Consider the following 19,546-nt stretch of genomic DNA (forward strand, 5'->3'; position numbering starts at 1 on the left):
GGGGCTCAGAGACCTTGGCCCAGAGCCCAAGACCCCTGTGCCTTTGATTTAGCTCTTGGAAAAAACCATTACCAACCTTGTATGAAGAATTACAAGCCACGAAAGTTAAAGTAGAAGGATAGTGAATTTATCACAGGGTAGAAAAATGGATTTTTGGGGTTTTTAGAATGGGGGTTCAGGGGGCAAGATGGAGGAATCTGGGCGTGTCCAGCCTTTCTCCTTCTTCTTGGCCTCCAACTTCTGCTGTGATGTTGGCACTTTTAGATCGGTTTAGAGTAGAAGCTCACTGTCTAACCTAGATGATCAATATTGGAAAGTAATTGTAAATATTGTACACGTAGTTTTTAGTATAAAAAGATAACACCGCCCAGGTGCAGGCAGAGTGCCTTGGACTGTCTTGCTGAGTGGACCTCGGCAGGACAGGAGAAAGAATTTTATAGATAAGATACAATAAACAACCTTGAGAATGAGAAATGAGGAGCTCTGACTCCTTCTTCGACCGCCGGGCAGGGAAAAGAGACTTTCTAACTCTTCTTGGGGTCACTCTGACCAGCGAGAGACCCTGAGAGGGAGCCTCCCGTTGGCCTGGGGGCTGCTGCTGGTTGACAGAGCAAGCAAGAGTGCTGCTGGCCAAAGGGTGAGCCGAGAATGAGGATTTTTCATGGTGACCCCTTCATGATTGATCTTTCCTTTTATGGAATTTCTTCTAACTAATTCTACACATCATAAAAAAGTTATATTTCCATGCTTTTACAAGTCTAATCTTCATGTTCTCGGCTGTTTCTATTTTCCCATCCAGTTCCCTGTGTGTTGGGGCTGGCTTCCCTAGGGGGCAGGTGTATCAATGTCCTGGTCCCATCCCCTTTTATTGCTGCAGGAGTGCTTGGGAACACTTCAAATGGTCCTTTCCACTTTTCTTTAAGTGCCTTGTTGCTGTGCTTTCTGACATAGACACTGTCCCCTGGTTGATGAGGATGTATCAGGGCATCCAAAGTAATCAGGGATGCTCATACCCAAAGTTTCAGCAGAGATGAGAGCACTTTTCACCAAGATGGTAAAAAAGGACTTCAATTATCATTTCCTATCACATGACTGCCTCTATCTTGAAGGGATAGGAACTTGGTAAGGTCTTCCATAGAGCGTTTCACGTGGGATGACTTTTTCTTTAAAAGCCACTGGAATTCTGATCCTCAGAAGTGGCAGGGGAAGCACTTTTGCCCACCTTATTGAAGTTTCCTGGAAAATTTTACTAATTTCTCTCTTTTGACTCTGATTTTTTCTCTCAGTCTTGATGCTGGGATAAGACCTCCATGGGCAGAGTAGGTCTCATTTAACTGGGAGTGTTTTGCATACATTTTGTACACTTTCAGCTATGAAATGAGAATCTTAATCTGCTGGCATTCCAAAAGGAATCCTTAATCAGAGTACTATTGATTTTTGACTGGAGGTATTTCTCTAGCTTTGTTGATGTGACAAGGAAAAGCCTCTGGCCATGCAGAAAATGTGTCCACTAAACCCAATAAGTATTTATATGTACTTTTTATTAACACAGAAAATTGTCCTTGTCATTAATATCTGGCAGTACTTCCCTGTTTTGGGATCCCGAAGGGCAGTCTTTTGTAAAACTGTGCATTGATCTATAAGCAGAGTTTACATTTCAGCTGTCACCGTCCTTGTCAGCCTAACACTAAGGAGCTGCCTTTCCAAATTGTCTCCTGTACCTTCAATACCCCAATGGGTTTCTTTGTCTTCTCTAGTTTATGTCATTATTGCTTGAGGCACTCTAACTTGTTGATTTGTTGATATGCATGACACTTAAAGACTAAATCAGACATTTAAGGATTTTGCTGAATGATTGTTTTCATTGTGGTGTTCTGTGTCTGATTTGGAAAGGCTCACAGCTTTGGAAAGAATTGCCAAGCAGATGCTTTGTTCTGCCACCTCTCTAGCAGTTTGGTCTGCTCATCAGTCTCCTTAGCTTGTCTGAACTGCTGAGCTTTGCAGTGCATTATTGCTACTTCAGCAGGGAACTGGATGCTCCCAAAGCTGTCCCTGTTTGATTGGAGATGCTGATTCCTTGCAGAAAGATTGAGGAGTACAGCAGGGTTCAAGACAGTAGCTGTCCTTAGCACCACATCATTTGTTCCAGGAGTAGCCCCCGTTACTTTAGGAAAACCAGTGAGCTCCTTTTTGCTCTACACCAGACATACCCATGTGTGGCACATAAACTGACATTTTTTTCCCATTTACTTTCACGCCTATTCTATCAATCAGGACTGTGGTGGCTCCTGCTCTCAGGTGCACTGGCCACCCCTTGGAGACAATGTTTTCTTCGGTGTTCTTCTAAGAATAATGCTCTTTTCCACAGGGTTCTTTCCTGCATTCCCAATCTTTGAGATAAATATGGAGTTACTGTGCAAGGCCAAGGCACTCATGTGTGAACAGGGCAAAGGGATCAGTCAAATCTGGTATCTCCACTGCAGAGGGTGTCATCAATGTCTTTTTAAGATATGGAAAGGCTGTTGGACATATTGGAGTCTGCTATAACACCTGATGGGATTCCTTTCATGGTTCATACAAAGGCTTTTCCAACAGTCCCTAACTGGGGATCCATAACCATCACAATCCAGTCATTCCCAAAAAGGGACACAGTTGTTTTACAGATGTCGGCTCTGATGTTTGAGAAAGTGCTTCCTTCCTTTCTGTCCCTAAAATGAACTGTCCTTGTGAGTGTGGCAGCCAGGAAAGCAAACATGGGCAGATATGGACATGGTACTGAAGACAAAGACAAGATTTTGTGATATCGTAAATGAGCTTTGGATGGTAATATTCAAGCCATTTTCAATGCCATGCTTTTATTCCCTCTGCCTGTAATGGGTTCTTTGATGCCAGCTGCGTGAAATCAGGAGTAAGCTTGGGTATGGGGAAAAGGGAAAGTAAAATGATCAAAAGCTGAGTATAAAATATTTTTCCAGATGCATCAGTAATTTCAATGGTCACCTGGAGTCAGCACAACTGTCAGCCTGGAATTGTGTTCATGGTTCTCCCTGGTCTTTCCATGTCAGCTCCTGCTGCAGAGCACCAGGGGGCCTGGGCATGCTGCAGGCTTGTTTCCTTTGAGGAGGCTGGGATGAGGAAAGGTCGGAGGGTTGTGTCAAAGAGATGATATCTGAGTGCCCGTGTACGTGCTGGAATCCTCACAGACTGAGGGGCCCACGACAGGATTGCCCAGAGCTGTCAGGGCTGCACCTTGCTGCCCTGGTGAGAGGTGTTCAGCTGCTCCTTTGCCTCAGAGAAAGCCAAGTGCAGCGCTTTTGTGCAGAAACACTTCATTAGCCCTGGTTTGCACAGCTGCAGCTACTGGGCTTGGTGGGGTGCCCCTTTCTGCACTTGGAAATGAGCAGAGTCAGTGATGGGACAGGACAGGGCATTCCCTACCTGTGCCCATTGTGAAATCCCTCTGCCCCCACTGTGTCACATCCCGCTCCTCAGTGACATCCCAGCCAGCCTGGCACATAGAACTCCCCGTTTCCAAGGACACGTGGACATTGTCACCGGCACAGGGCAGGACTGCTCAGAGCCTTCGGCAGCTGCAGCGAGAGCGGAGGTGTCAGAGCCACAGCGAGTGTTGCTCCAGCTTGGCTGGTTCCAGCACCCGTTGTTCAAGAGGCCGATCCACCCAGTGAGTGGAGGTAATTATTTACAGTTCTGTGCAGAAAGGGGGACTCAGGGACAAATTCACAAAGCCAGCAGCATGAGAACACAGAGTGTTTGAGTATTTATACATTTGAGCAAAGAAAGCAATTAGTGTTCATTGCCTGCAAGTTCCCTAGTTCTCTCCATAATGAGCCTCTCACTTCTCATGCTCATTAGTCTGCATGCTCAGTCTCTTGCTTCTTCTTAGGGAGAGGTTTCTTGAGTGGGTGGCCATGGTCTGGCCCTGCTGGAATGGCCTTTTACCCTGACAGAGCTGATGCTGCATTGCCTTTATCAGTTTGTTCCTTTTCTCGGGGGTTCTGCCAAATGTCCTTGTGCCCGTAAATTCTGCATTCTTTGTGTCCACCATCAGTGGTACACCCTTCTTCCCAAGCATTGCTGACCTTTCCTCTGTCTGAGGCCACTGAAGCCTTTCAAGCTCCGCACCTCAACAAGGCAATTCAGCCAAGAAGTCACCTGCCTTTCCAAGGCCCGGCCATCACTTCCAGCTTGCTGGCTACTTCCTCTTTCATGGGAGTCATCTCCTTTCTTGTTGATGAGCCTTGAAAGCTGCAATAGCCAAACATCCAAAACCACATTTTCCAAACAAGTATTTTGCATTTTGCAGATTTTTCAGCAGGATCAGTGTCTGTGAGGGAGCAGGAGCAGCCGAGGCAGAGCGGGATGGCGGAGCTGCAGGCCTGGGCAGGATCCAGGGAGTTCCGCAGGGCCCCAATCCGCACTGTGTCCCGCAGGGCCCCCACCAGCACTGCGATGCCCATCAGGGTGACCCAGAGGTGCCAGGAGCAACAGGTGAGGGGCAGGTGTGGGGCTCTGCGGGTTGGCAGCGGGTGGGGGCTTGGCCATGGTGTCGGTGTCAGGTGCTGCTGAGCCCGCGGGACCTGTTGGGCAGGGCTGGGGCCCCACTGGTGCTCCAAGGGCCCCTTTGAGGCAGCTGCCCGGGGGAAGCGACTCACAGGGATGACACGGAGGAGGTGCCAGTGGAAATGGGAGGTTCCTCTCACGGATTGAAGTGGCTCTCAGGGATGACACTGAGGAGGTGCCAGTGAAAGTCAGATATTCTCCAAACGGTGACACTCAGGGAATTCATGCTCTGGTCATGAGTCCTGGCCAAAATGCATGGATTTCTCATGGTTCCAAGTTTGTACTGCACTCATGGAGCTAGTCCAGAAAAAGGAAATTCTCTAACAGTATTTTCTACTATTAGGAGGATATATTACTGTATTTCTGGCTGTGATGCATAGTGGAGAACTCCAAACACATGTACACCATTTTCAAAGCTTTTCCACTTATTGATACATTTTTATCAAACAAAGAAATTAATCCTCATTAGTTCTAAATTAGAGTTCCATTAAGTAATGTTCTATATTTTTTTGCTATTGATGTCTCCCTACTCATGCTAATTAATTCACATTTTTCAGTCCATTTATCATAGCCTTTTAGATTTTATCTCAGCCACTTTTGCCTTCTGAATGAGGCAGTTGCATGGCAGTAGCTGTTTTTGTTAAAAAATGTACTTAGGCTGACAACCTTTTTAGTGATTTTTAACCTCTACCGGAATGTGGCACATTGTGTACTAAATGATGAGTTCAGCCAAGCAACCCAAATTTTGTTACATCTGATAAACTGTTTCCATTTCACATCTATGCAAAAAATTGCATCTAGAGCTGAGGAAAAGAGAAAGGGATTTCATGTGTGTTGAGAGTTGAAATTCAGATTGTGCAGATGAAATTCTTCTCAGAGCTGACCCTGTGATGTGCTTCCACAGTGCCAAATACATCCCAGTGCTGGGTCCTGCCCTGAGTTCTTGATCGTTTTGTGAACCACTCTCACCAGGAGTGTTAGCTGAGTCAAGCTGGCCAGGTCCATTGTACTCAGACACTTGATTTCAAGGGAAGCCTGTGCCTAGAAATTCCAGCAACTGGGAAAGGATGACTTGCTACTTGAAGGCTTGGCTGCATTAGAGGCTAAGTGAGGGTCGCTCTCTCAGAGCACTTTTGTAGCCGGCTGGTTTCAGAGGGAGAACTGTGTCAAAGTAGCCATTTTTAAGTGATGTGACAGCAAACCTTTGCAAATCCAGCTCTTGTTGAAAATGTTGGGCGTAGTTAATCAGCAGTAATGGAGAGTAGGCTGAAGATTTTACAGAAAATCTATTTTCCTTTTTAGTCAAACCCCCGTGAGGGATCGCACAATGGAAGTGCAAAGGATGTCAAATTGTATAACACACTTGGAGGTATGGCTGCCTTTCATATTTTGCTCAATGCCTGTAAGATTTTCAACTTGGTAATAAATTTTTGAAGCATATTCTCAGTACAGGGGATCTCTTGTGTTCAGAGATCTCAACCTGGAGCTGGTTTGCCCTCAGGTCAGCCTTGCAGTCACTACATTTAGCCACTGATTTGTTTTCCCCTGAGAAAGCCTGCCACTCCTTCCTTGTTCCCATACTGCTTGATGGGTTGGAATTTGGAGCATGGAGGTCAAGTTTTGGACCACCTTATACACTTAAATTCACAGTCTTGGCAGCTAAGATTTTGGGTTTGAAACACCTAGGCACTGCCATTATCCATTAAATCTAATTGGGAAATTGAAAGCAAATGACCTTGAAGAAGTCGCATAGAGAATTTCATAAGGTCAATATGGAAAACCATGCTTGATTTAATTGTTTGTCTGGGTCATTAATAAGTGAATGTTGCCACAATACTACACTGGGTTCTTTTCAAGGAAATTGAAAGGAAGATATTGATATCATCTTGCCCACAGATTCCAACATTCCCCTCAAAGCACAATTTGCTTAGGAGGTGCCATTTGTATTAATCTGTTCTGAGTGCTGTTTCCCCCAGGAGCCTGGCTCCAGGCAGACACGAGGTGCACATTCCCCTTCCAGGCACTCAGTGGTGCTGCCTGCAGCAGTGAGCTGAGCCAGGTCCAGCCAGCTGCCCTGAGCAAAACAGGCTCTCACCTGGCTGTGGCTGCAGTCACCTGCCTGCAGGGACATCGCTGCCCCTGCAAGTGCAGCTCTTGCTCTGCCTTAGCCTAGTGCACAACATTTTAAGGCAGCATCATGGTGGCTTTTTGGAGAGACAAAACTCAACTTCTGAATTTCTCATTTGGGATGTTTTGTTTCAAATGTGAGTGATGATTTGTGTGATTCTTGGTCGTTGTCTACATAGATCCTAAGGGAATATTTAACATTGAGTACCTGGGGTGTGAGGACTGGCAGTAGTGAATCAATTTTTGAACTTGGTGGCAATTTTGCTTTGGGCTGGCACAGAGAAACTCAGGTGAGACAGGTCTGGTTGCTGGTAGAGTACCAGGTGCCTTTGCAACAGGCTCCATAAAGGACCAGTTATGGACTGGGCTTTGTCACAGAATCAGAGAATATGCTGAGTTCAAAGGGATACACCAGGATATTCAAAATCAGCTCTGTCCCCAAGAATACCCATCATAATTTTAAATCAACTCTTTTGCCTTCTGCCAGCTTCCCATTTGACACTTCTTTTTCTGCTTTCCTTTCCTTTGGGAAAACAAGCAGATGAGAGAAGAGCCAAACCAAATGCTTCATGTCCTGCCCCTGAGGACAAGAGAACAAAGCCCATGAAGCCTGCAGAGAGGGAACAGAATCCTTGCAGTGCTGCTTATCGGTGACCCTACAGGGACAGGGTGATTCATTTACTTGCTCTGAGGACTTACAAGAAGCCAGAGTTACTTGCTCACTTGCAGAGAGATGGAGTCATGCAAAAGGACAAGGGCACCCTTGCAAAGATCCTCCAGCAGGTGAGATTGTGGAGTTTGTGCCAGCATTATTTCCACCATGCTATTCTTTTCTTCCTAATTGTCACTTGTTCCTCTACTTTTTAAATTAGATACAGATGAACAAGTTAGCAAATGCTCCCCTTTAATTTTTTCCATCAACTTCATCCAGAGGTCTCAAGCTGCAGTTCCATGTGACAAAAAAAGAAAACTTCAAATCTTTTGGGGCATTGTTGTTTTGCTAGAATGGCTGGCAATGAGTAACACTTTGTAATGTTGTTGCTCCTCGTGCCTTATTCCATTCTCTTTCTTTTCCATGCAATGTTTAACTGCTTCAGGGAGTAATTTCACAGGGCTTCCTTGATTGTGTGAAATGGTTTGTCATGGCACTTAAAATTTCCTGGGAGAAGTTCCAGAGCAGAGGAGATCAGGAACTGCAGAGGCCAGTATTTCATTTGAACGGTGCTGGTGGCCTCTCAATGGTACTTGGCTTCTCTGGGATCTGTGGGGATTGCCTTCCCAGGATGTTCCAGGCAAATCCTCCTTGATAAAGATGGTAGCCAAACTTTGAGTGGAGTGTTTCTTTACTGTCATGTGAATTAAATCTTCATCTTCCTTGGAACTCTTTTATTTGGTAACTTCTCCAGTGCTCCTCTGAATTCCATGGTGATTTTCTTATTACAGCCAACAATAGGATGCACATGCATTGAAAGATGCACTGGTTCTTTCCTCCCTTTTTTCAATATTCCCTGCTCCTCTAGGCTGTTGCTGAATTATGCCAGCATTATTACATCAAGCAGGAACATTTCCTTTTCAGCTAGGAAAACAGTGTCTTGGAACCTGCTCAATGGAGGAAAATTCAATACAATTGATCCCACAGTGACATTTAAGAACTCATTCCCTGAACCTGGGAAGTTTCTTGCTGAGTTTGCCCAGGGCAATGGCAGGGCTTTTTCACCCTGAAGATATTCACAATATAATGAGAGCCATGTTCTGCCATCCCAGCCGAATTAGCCCATTTAGATTTCAAGTTGATTATAAATTTTCAAAGCTGAGCTCCTTAGAAGGTAAAGGATGTAAACATTTTTTCCTGTTCCATTGCAATATTTGAGGAGATTTCCCTGGAGTCAATGTGCTGTAGGAGGTGTGAAGTGCCTCAGGGTCCAGGTTTGCATTCTTAAAATTCTGTGTGAGCAGTCCTGCAGCCTGAAATGCCTTGCTCAGGCTTTTGTGGACATCAGAGCAAGTGGGGGTTTCTTTGGTATAAATCTCAAATGGGCAGTGTGAGCTTGCTGAGATCTGGTACACACACACTGGCTTCCCTTCCAACACAACCTGAGTTCTGCTTTGAAAAAGTGAATCCCTGATTCTGGGTATCATTGTCACTTTTACATTTCTTATTCAGCTGCAGGCAGACAGGCATCAACACAGACCCAAATTGTCAATGTTTATCAAGTTTTCAAGGAGAAAAAAAAAAGTGAAAGTTGTGGCTGCTGTTGGTGGTGTGTTAGATGAGTTATTCAGTGTGTTGCAGGGGTCAAATTGATGGAGACTTTCCCAATGGGCTTTTCTGTGGAATTCTGATCAGGTGTCAGATGATGAAGTCTAAACCTGCACTTTAGATATCAATGGTCTCAAGGTTTTACTACCTCAATTTACCTTTTTGAGTAGACTTTGTGTGTGCCTGGAGGAAGATAGGAACCTCATTTCTTTGCAAAGGGATACAGCAAGGCATGTGCACAGCCTTCCCATGGCAGAACTTTGCTGGAAGGAACCCTGGGTCTGCCACATAAAGAGGGACTCTGGGCCTGACCTCCTCTCCTTACACATTGTAGCTCTCAATGTTGTTTTCAAAGGAACTCTTGCTGGATATGAATGGACATACTTGGTTGTTTCCAATTGGTGAAACATTAATATGGCTGAAAACTCATGTGATAGAGGAATAATCAAGCTCTGAGCAAAAAGACATAAATTAGTTGAAGCTGGGTTCTCACAAGCAGCTGTGCAGGACCAATCGTATTTCTGTAGTTTGCATGCAGCAAGCATAATAAAGATTTGTTTTCCTACATGTCTGCCTGTAGGTAGCCAAGTGGAATGCAAAGGATAATTCCTTCAGTCTGAAGGAACATCTATTTCAAACCCTTCAGACGGATTGGCCTGGCTACACTGAAATAGACAGACAGAATTTGAAGTTAATACTTTCTGGGTAAGTTCAGTCTTTCAGAGAAAGGAAAAAGAATCCCTGGGAAAAGAAGCTTAGATTGTTAGAACATGCTGAGGTAGCAGGGACCTGCCAGGATCCTGGCCCTGCACAGGACACCACAAGAAGCACACCCTGTGCCCAAGAGTGTTGTCCAAACACTTCCTGAAGCCTCTTGCAGTGACCACAGGGCTGGAGAGCCTGTTGCACTGCTCAAGCACCTGCTGGGGCACAAATGTTTTCTGATATCCTGCCTAAAGCTCCCCCAACTCAGCTTCATGCTGTTTCCTTGAGTCCTGACACTGAAGGTCTCTGTTTTCCTGCAAGGCCTTGTAACATGAAATATTTGACCATCCATACAGAAAATCAGCTCCATCTCTGAACACTACCAACATCAGTCAAGTGACATCTCTGGGACCTTCTGAGAGAGACGCTCCAGCAAGACCTGCCCAGGTATTTGATGCATTTTTAACATTCTGGACTTTCTGGTAAGTTTTAGCAGACTTGCTGGTGGTGTAAAATTGTCATGTGAATGTGCAGGATCTTCCCTTTTGGGGAAGCCTTTGATGGAGCTCCTGAAGGGAATGTCTTTCTCCCAAAGCTTTTTAGCTACAGACTGGAAGTAGGACTTGCTGAGTGCTAAGATGGGAAAGTAGGAATGAGACAGAGCCTGTATTCACCTGCAGTACTTCCTGGTTTGAATGTATGTTTTAGTGAAGAAAGATGTGTGTTCAAACTCTACCCAATCGGAAATACTACTTTTTTCAGAATGGGAGCAAAAGCTGATCCTGATCATAGGTTAATGAATGAATTATTTTGTTATTGATGCAGAAACGGCCTCTGCCTTCTGAGGTTTCCAGTCCTGTGATGAGCAAGAAGAGGAGAATTGGCCACCAGCCCAATCATGTCCAGGCAGCAGCTGGTGGCCACTTTTCTTCCTTCCTTCTGCCTTCCACATCTCTTTTCCCTTTGGACATGTCTCCAAGTGCCGGCTCCCTTTCTCCCTGCACCCATGTGGTGCAAGCGACAGAGAAATTTCAGAGTTCCAGGGCCCCAGCACCTGCCAGGGAGCAGAAGGAGATCCCCAATTCAAATGGGGAGAAAAATGAATTGGGGAGGCTGAAGCAGTGGCACCGCTTGGATTTCGATGAAGGTAATGATGTGCTGGTTTTCCTGACTCCTGTGTGGGTAACTGTGGTGTAAAGATTTCCTTATTAAGAGAAGCTTCTGCCCAAATTAAGGTGCAAGCATGACTCTTTTCCACAGTCAATTGTAAAAATGTTATTGAAGAGGAAATGCAAACTAAGGAGATAGGAAGAAATAAGGGAAGAGAGGCAGGGTGAGGGGAAGAGAGAGACTTTAGGTGGGGAGATATCATCACCACATGGACTCTCTGCTGTCCGGCCAGTCCTTCTTAACCCTTGGTCTTCTCAGTGGTGGGGATCCCCAAGACTGTCTGGAAGTACCACCTTTATACTCTCCAAGATTGGAGAATCCATGGGGTGGTCACAGCTGTCCCCTCATCCTAGGCTAGAAGCCATGCAAGCAGTGATTATCCTTACCCACAATCTCTACAGTGGAGGTTTTTGTCTGGTGTCCTAATTCCAAACCTTCACCTCTGTTAGGCCAAGGCTTTGTGCTTTTCTTCTTGCCAATTGTACTTCTCTCAAATTCCAGTTGTGGTGGCTTGTCTTATGGGAACATCCTTCTTTGAGAATGCTCTGAAATATTTAATTGTGCTCTTGCACCTGGTGAAAAGGGAGCTTTGAAAGTGGGCACTGGATACACGAAGGCACTGCTCTACCATTCCATTATCCCTGCTGTATGGCCATGATAAATCAAGACTTTTTTTTTTTTCTGCCATTACTTTAGATTGTAACTCTTGGTTTAAAAGACAACAGCAAAGCCCGGAAACTGTGCTGCTGGAACCTTTTCTAAAAGTACATTGATTTTTAGAAATTCTCCCTCTAAGTAGTTCAAAACCAATCAAGAACAAAGAGATGTGAAATAGATTGCTGTTGGGAGAATCTGGTTCAAAGAAAGAGCCAGACACTAGAAGCCAAAGGTAATGGATGTTTTCCTTTCCCTCTGATTTCAAGTAAAATGACAAGTGTTGACTGAGACAGCACTTTTTCCATCAGCAGATTTTCAAGACTGCATGCTGAAGGCAGAAATCTGTCACACATTTATTGCAGACCAGTTTACTGAAACCTGTGGATCAAATCTCAGTGATTCCATGGTTGTTCATTGAACTCAGCCTTTTCATGGAAACTGCAAAAGCTACAAAACCTGGGCTGAGGTTTCCTGGAGTTCTACTTTGAACTGGGCTGAGAGTTTCCTCTCCATCCTAGCTGCAGAATTTCATTCTTCCAAAGCTGTGGGAATGGTACAGGCTGGAAACAACATTGAAAAGGAAACAGAAATGCATAAAGAACACTTGATTGCTTATGACAGGGACACACCCAGCAAGGCAGAGTTCAGTTGCTTGGTTAAATCTGTGGGTTCTCCCTTTTGGAGGTTGACCTTGCAAATGACAAGCTGGGCTCAGCCTGGAGGCAGGTTTGGAGTGTGCAGATGCCTCTTGCAAGTGGTGGTGTGCTTGTAGAGACAGGTGCTTTGAGATGGTCTTTCCACATTTCTTCTAGACATACACATGGTACCTGCAAATTTTGGGATGCCTTTGGAAGGATTCCTGCTTGAATCCATAAACACATCAGCAGCTTTCTTCAGGAGCCAGTTCCCAAATTCTGCCCATCTGGTGAAGGAAAAATCTGTTCTTTGTTTGAAGTTTGAGGCTTAGGCTGAAGCTGTCATGTGGATTGAGCCATGAGAGCAAATGCACTTTTGGAAATGAAATGCTCACAGCAAAGCTGTTCTTCCAAGTTGTGTTGATCATACTGTGACTATTGGTATTTCTGTCCAGTTTTATTACCACTATTACACTTCTTTTTGTACTTCTGCTATACAACTAAAATCAACAAAAGCAAGTGTAATATCACAGCTCTTTCCTCAAGAATTGATGCTCAGGGAGCTTAAAGATTGTCAAGAATGGCTGAGTTTTTACAAGATTACTTTGTGTAACCAACAGCAATGGAAGCTCATAAGGAATGTAAAGGATTGTGTGGGCTTTTTATGCTTGGCACAAAACCTGAAATGGAAAGCAGAGAGAGACTATCATGATCTTGATTGTTCCTTCCTGTTTCAGCTGACTATTCCTTATGGCAGCTCTTTTTATTATCATCATAATTCTTCAACATTTCTTTGGAAAGACGGCTTTGAGGTTATGTGTGCAATGCTTCCCAAATCCCTTTGCTAAGAGGCAAAGGGCAATTCCCAAGTGCAGAGCTGTTTCCAACCCCATCCTGCCACGTTAATGAGGAGCACTGGGTTTTGGCTGCAGGGTATTGGAGCCTTAGTGCCAGTAAGCCCTAGAGAATGGAATTGGCTTTCCTGCTGACAAGAGTGCAGGCACTCATCGGAACTTTGGGCCCCTGGAATTTGCAGGGAAGTGGGGATAAAAAGATGGCATGAGAAGAACTTCTGCTTTCTTCTTTCTTTCTTGTTAGAAACTTGATATTGATCTTTCTCAAGCTGTTGTATTTTGTGAAGCTGCATCTATTGCATCTGTTGTTGCATGACTTGAACGGCTGTGCAGATGCCACCTCATGCCTTCAAATAAGAAAAGCTGAGCTGGGGCTCACACTGTGGGAATGCACAACCAGTAGAATATAGTGGCCATTCCCTCTTTCTGAACACCGGGACTGTATAGTGTGGAGGTCGTGTCTGTCCTATTATTAAATTTTGTTGCTTCTTGTGAGTAATTTGATGTGAGAAGAATGCTCTGAGGGACTTTTTCAAGACTGTCAAAGTGGAATCTTTTGACCTTTTAATCATCTCCTGATGAAGAGTGTTAAAATTCTGCTTCTCTGCAGGAACAAGAAAAGATACTTCCATTGCCTCCACATGCTCTGCAAGAAGTGACCAACCAGACTACTTGAGGTGAGTAAAATAGTGATTAAATCTTGCCTCTCTGAGTGGGGTGCAGTGTCAAGCTCTTTCATGTGCTGAAAGGATGAGTTTGAGCAGGTTTAGTTGGGCCTGGAAGGCTCAGAGCAGAGATGAACACTGAGGTGGGTTAGGCCCGGACGGGCCCTCCCTTCCTGCAGTGCAGTTGCACAGGCTCAGCTGTAGCAGTGGTGCTGCATCCCCTCATCGAATTTGCAGCGCAGGAGGGGAGGGAGAAGTGTGTGTGTGTGTGGTACAAAAGACTGGAAATTGCTCCCAGCCTGTGTCAGAGCAGGGATGTTGGCAAGGGCAGTCAGGCCTCCTGCAGCTCTGGGGCTCTGGGGCAGCTGCGGCCTTTGGAGCAGGCGTGGCAGGGCCCTGGGTCACATTGCTCTGCTGCCTCCCAAAATATTGCAAGGCATCTGCAATTTTCTTTTCAAACTTATCATGCAGACTAATTAGGTGCATCTGGCCTGAGATGCATCCTGGGCACAAGTTGTTTTCAGTCCTGGTACTGAATTTCAACTAGTTAAAAATTTACTCAGGATGGTCTGAAATGTTTATTCCCATGTTAAAGGTGTTAGTGTCATCCAAAAGGAACCAGATCTTCAGGCCTGGAGGAGCAGAAGCATTGGTGTGAGTGTGTTGGGAAGTGGCATCTCTTATTTTCATTGACACTTCATTTGGATTTGTATCATGAGCTTGATAAACCTCATGCCTGTTGATTTGAGGGAGAAGGGAATGAAGAAGGTTTTACTTCCATCAGTGGCTTTAGGCATTAATGAATTTTGCCCTCCCTAGGAGGAGATATGGTTTGGGTAGTAGTTGTAGTTTTAGGCTGACATAGAGATTGTTTTTGTGGCTGTGTTACCAATGCGTCAGTTTCATGGTCAGTGATGTAACTGCTGTCTGCTTGAAGAATCCAATATTATCATTAACTCTGCCATTAGACAGACAAGAATGTAGCCCTAAAGTCCAACTCTGTGCACTCAACTGCATAAATGCCTTCTCTGACAAATATGTTTTAGAGATGTATTGTCGCAAGTAAATTAACTAAATTAAGCTTTTCCTACAGAGGAAGAGATTATAATTTAGTAATGTATCTCCTCTTCCTGAAGCTGCTGTGTTTGTTTGTCCTTTGACATTTGAAATGAAGGCAAATGTTTTCTAAGTGTGCTCCACTTGCTAATGAACAAAACCTCCACAATGTAAGCTGTTAGTAATTAAGTGTCATAGAAATCTGAAAGATTCCTGAGTTACCTGACTGCATTCTCTTGAAGAACATGAGCTTGAAAGCAGAAACTGTCAGTCCCAGAGCAACTGACTCAAAGCTTGGGTGTCTGTGTTTGACATTACCCTGTGCTTGGTGTAAATTACACCTGTGTTTTATGGACTAGAAGTGTACTGGAATGTTCTCCTTGAGTTTACTCATAGAAAAATGTTCTCATTTTTCCCATTAGAAAATATGTAGCCATTGTCTCCTTGGAGCAACGGCAGCGCTACAAGGATGACTTCAATGCAGAGTATGAGGAATACCGGAATTTACATTCTCTGATTGACAAGACCACAAAGAAGTACAGGCAGTTTCAGGAGCAATGGAAGTCTCTGACTCCCGGCTCTGAAGCCTATCAGGTAAAGAAGGATAAAACCATGAAGACTGTGCTTCATCATCGCTGCAGTGTTTTGGATTCTCTGGAACTGCTCAGTGAGACAAAGGAACTGTGGGATTGGCATATATGCTGAGACACTGCTTGGGCTGGGTCTGATTGTTGCCAGACCCTGCCCAAAACACCTTTTTTGAGCTTTCTATGAAGAAACAGTAAGGAGAGAGGTGTCTCAAACAGAGTCTTAGAGCATGTGCTCCTCCTGTTGCCCATTGTGAGGCTTAATTGCAGATCTTGGGTGATGCTGGGAGATGGAGATTAGTTTTTGCAAATGTCTCACTCTTGAGACCAAATTTGGCAATGCCTTTTTCAAAGGCATTTGGGTAGAGACCAAAGAGACCACTTTTCTGGGAGTGGAAGATGACAGAGAAGAAAATCTCTAGAATCAGACTGATTGTATTTTTAGTGTTTTACCAAAGTTTGCATTTTATGGTGGTGGTGAAACATTCCTCATATTTTTCTCTTGTAGATGCTGCATCATCGAATCCTAGCACATTATCAGCAATTACAACAGGTACTTGTAACACCAGAGCTGCAGGGCCATGGTAACTGCTGAGTCTGCCTCAAGGCTTTTTTAAAGCAAAGGACATCAGACTCCAGACTCTGCAGAAGTGTTTGCATGCCCTAATTTTCTTTTGCTTTCTCCTTCACAGGGTAGCCCCAGCTACTCTGAAATGAAGAGCAGGTGCCTGTACCTCCACAACAAGCTGGCCCATATTCAGAGCCGCATTTCTGAATATGACCAGCAGTGAGTGGAGTCCTGGCACCAGACATCTGCTTCAGCCTGGTGAAATCTGTAAACCCTGGATTTTTTATTTCAACTAGAAGATTAGGTTTTTAGGATATTAAAGTTAGTATCGGACAGTAGGTTACATTAGCACTGAGCAGTAGATTATTTCTTAAAAACGTAGGATTAGTTCAAAGAAGTTTAGTAAGTTTAAGAAGTGGAAAGATGATAGTATTGAACATTAACAATAAAGAAATCTCACTATTTGTAATTCTTTCTCTCGTTGCTTGTATCATATTTGGAGTGGGTTTCTTCCGGTCAATTCTGTTCTTGAAGTTTTACGTTTCTCCACTGAAATAAATTTATCAGTAGAGGGAATAAGCCCACTAACTGTACTATGAAGTTGTGCTCATTTTAAGAAAAGATTGTGGCAGATGGAAATTGTTTAAGATAAGTATAGGGCTGTTTTTTGACCTTTCTTTTTAAAGCAAACTCTTCACCTAAGTCATCAAAGGCATTGAAGTTTGGATAGCCCCCTCCGCAAATCACCTTGTTCTGGAGGGTTACGGAGGAGTGCACATGGGCTGCTCTAAGCTGTCAGCTGAAGCAGCTCTCAGGACTGCTTGTAAATCATGGCCTCACCTTGTCAGTGATCCAAGGAATATCCAGATCTTTGCAAGAGTTTTGTAAAACACGTGGAGAAGTGTTGGAGGCAAGGTACTTCAATGGATTTTAAAGAGAAATTGGGTTCAGGTGTCCCCAAAGGAATCTCTATGAGTTTTGTAGTTTTTTCCAAACTAGTCTGTCACAACCCATCTTTCTAGAAATACACAGATGTTAATTCATGCACAGACCTATGGGGACTTTGAAGTCTAGACTCCTTCATAAGTTTCTCATCAGGAATATATTCAGCTGACAGGGTAGAGGTGTGGCCAGCAATGCCAGAACCTTCTTTTAGGAGAGATATGAAATTGACTGAGGGCGGATAACATTTGGGAACACTCAAGTAGGGCCTTCCTTGGAGAGTATTCTGCAAATTCCTGAATTATCTCTGTGCCAACAATGTTGAGTCGCCATTCCTGAGAATTCTTGGGACATTTTGAGACTGAACACCTGAGCCATTTTTGCCCTTCTGTTCTTCTTCAAGTGAAGTACATTAAAATGTCACTTCTTAAACCCTGAGACTTGGGTGCTTTTTTGCCTGGGGCAGGGGTTGCTCCTACAGCTCTGCAGTGCAGCAGCCCCAGGAACGCTGCTGTGGGGGACATGGGGTGAATTGTGCTGGGGAGCCTCCCCTTGGCCTGGTGGCTGCTGCTGGGTGACAGAGCATGCAGGAGTGCTGCCGGTGAGGGTGGGCTGAGACAGATGTTTTACAAGCACATCCTTATTCTGGGTCACATTTCACTCTTTCTGTAAACTGACTTTAGGGTGTGTAGTGTCCACGTACTTAGTAGGCCTGTGTATTTTTGGCTGTCATTTTTGTCCAGATTCCTTTAAAAACCAAATGAAAAATAAAAAACACTCTACTCCAAACAGGAAAAAAATCAAAAAACACAACACATTTAAGTGGAAAAAGACTTGAATTTTACAATAAAAAAGTCATCAATCCAATAAGTTGTAGTTGCTGGAAAGTTGCTGTTTTTTATGCCTGTCAAAAGTTATTATATGAACTCATGAGGCTCTGTGTAGCTTGGATCTAACTCTGCAAGTTCATATCTTGAACAAAGCAGGAGCATCCCTGAGGACTAGAAGGATGCTTGAGACCCCTGGGAGTGGGGCAGGGCACCGTGTCCTTGGCAAAGGAATATGATGGGGGCTGCCACCTGCTGGCTTCACCAGAAGCCTGTCACCACTCCTCTCTCCCATGCCTGCCCACGGTTGGGATAATCTGCGCTGCAAAACAGATCTGAGCATCCCAGCTTGCAGTGCTGCTTGTGCGGCTGCACCCATGCTTGGGGTGGTCCCCACCTGCTGCTGCAGGCGAGAAGATTTTGGTATAGGAAAAAGCAGAACTCATCAGGTTAATGAATAAAAAGATATCCCAGTCTTTAGAAAGTCTTTGTATATGAACTGGAGTATCCTTGGTCTTCAAAAGGATGGGCATGTCATGGCCCAGGCTTGTCCAGCTGATTTCTCTTGTTAACTGAGCATGGCTGAACATATAAAGGAATGTAGGTAGTTGTTGATTTGCATTTACAGCCTATAGCCAGCCCCCCAGTCTTTATCCTTTTGAGCAAAGAATATTGAGAATTTCATGTCTTCAGCTTGGAGTTCCTAGGTGAATCTCCAGATCACATGGAAAATCTTTCAGGTTAAAAACCCTAAAACAGTCTTCACTCTGACAGACACAAAAATCAGAATCAGGGCTGGCTTTCCTCATGACATCTGCCTCCCTGACACACAAAGAACTTGACCAGCGGCTTGCACACGATGAAGATGTATAGAGCGATATTCCTGTTGGCCTCAGCCTTTGTTTTCAGCTGTCCTTGAACAAGAGGCTGGGAGTGGAGCAGGACTGAGAAAAGGGATGGATCTCAATACTGGAGGATTGGATGTTTTCCCCACCACTTGACCTGAACCACCTCCTCCTTTCCAAATGTGACAGCCACATATACAGGCTAATAATGGCTTCAAGACTTAATAAGATGTTTTCAAAATAGCTATTTTCAAAATAATAACATTCACTGCAAAATACACACAGTAAAAACATTCTGTGAAGACATCACTTTACCAAAAAGTCAGAAGTACTGACCTGGAGAAGAATAACTGCAAACCTTTTAAAAATAAAGCTTTGACCAGAATTCAACCTTCCACCCCAAACTACCCGCTGTACTTGGGTGAAGTGTTGCTGCCTTAGGTGTTTGCCTTCTCTGTCTTTAACCTCAGGCTTCTGGAGCAGACCTGGACTGGCTGCTATGTCTGTCTTTGTACTGACACCAGTTTTTGTAGTGTTTTCTAAGAGCTGCTGTGGACTTACAATAACAGCAAATACTGTTTCACTTGCTCTCCACCAGCAGAGCTTCCCCTAGTACACTGAAGTGAAGTGGGCATGAATGATCTCAGGTAACTCATGATGGCTGAATACCCTGTCACAACCCTGGAAAGAAGATGCCATCTACAGCAAAGTTAGTGCCAATCCTCTGCATGATTTCTAATTATCCACCCATCCATCCCTTTCCACAGTAAATTTCTTGCAGTTCTGCACTTGCCACAAGATAGCAAAAATCTCACCAGACAAGCTTTTAGGAAAAAGATGAGCAGGTTCCCACAGATTTACAGTGAAGATGGAATGAGTCTTAATAGTGTCCTTGTTGCCTCCTGTTTTCAGAACCACTGCAAAAGTCTGACAGGTAACAAAAAAATGCAGGGAGCCTACATATACTTACCTATAAAATAGTACCCCCACAGAGCCTGGGTGGGGAACTAGCTGGATCAATGCTGGACCCAAGACTGGTGATCCTCTCCTATCTGATCTCCCCTTCC

Source organism: Molothrus ater, chromosome Z, assembly GCF_012460135.2.
Source record: "Molothrus ater isolate BHLD 08-10-18 breed brown headed cowbird chromosome Z, BPBGC_Mater_1.1, whole genome shotgun sequence".
NCBI lineage: Eukaryota > Metazoa > Chordata > Aves > Passeriformes > Icteridae > Molothrus > Molothrus ater.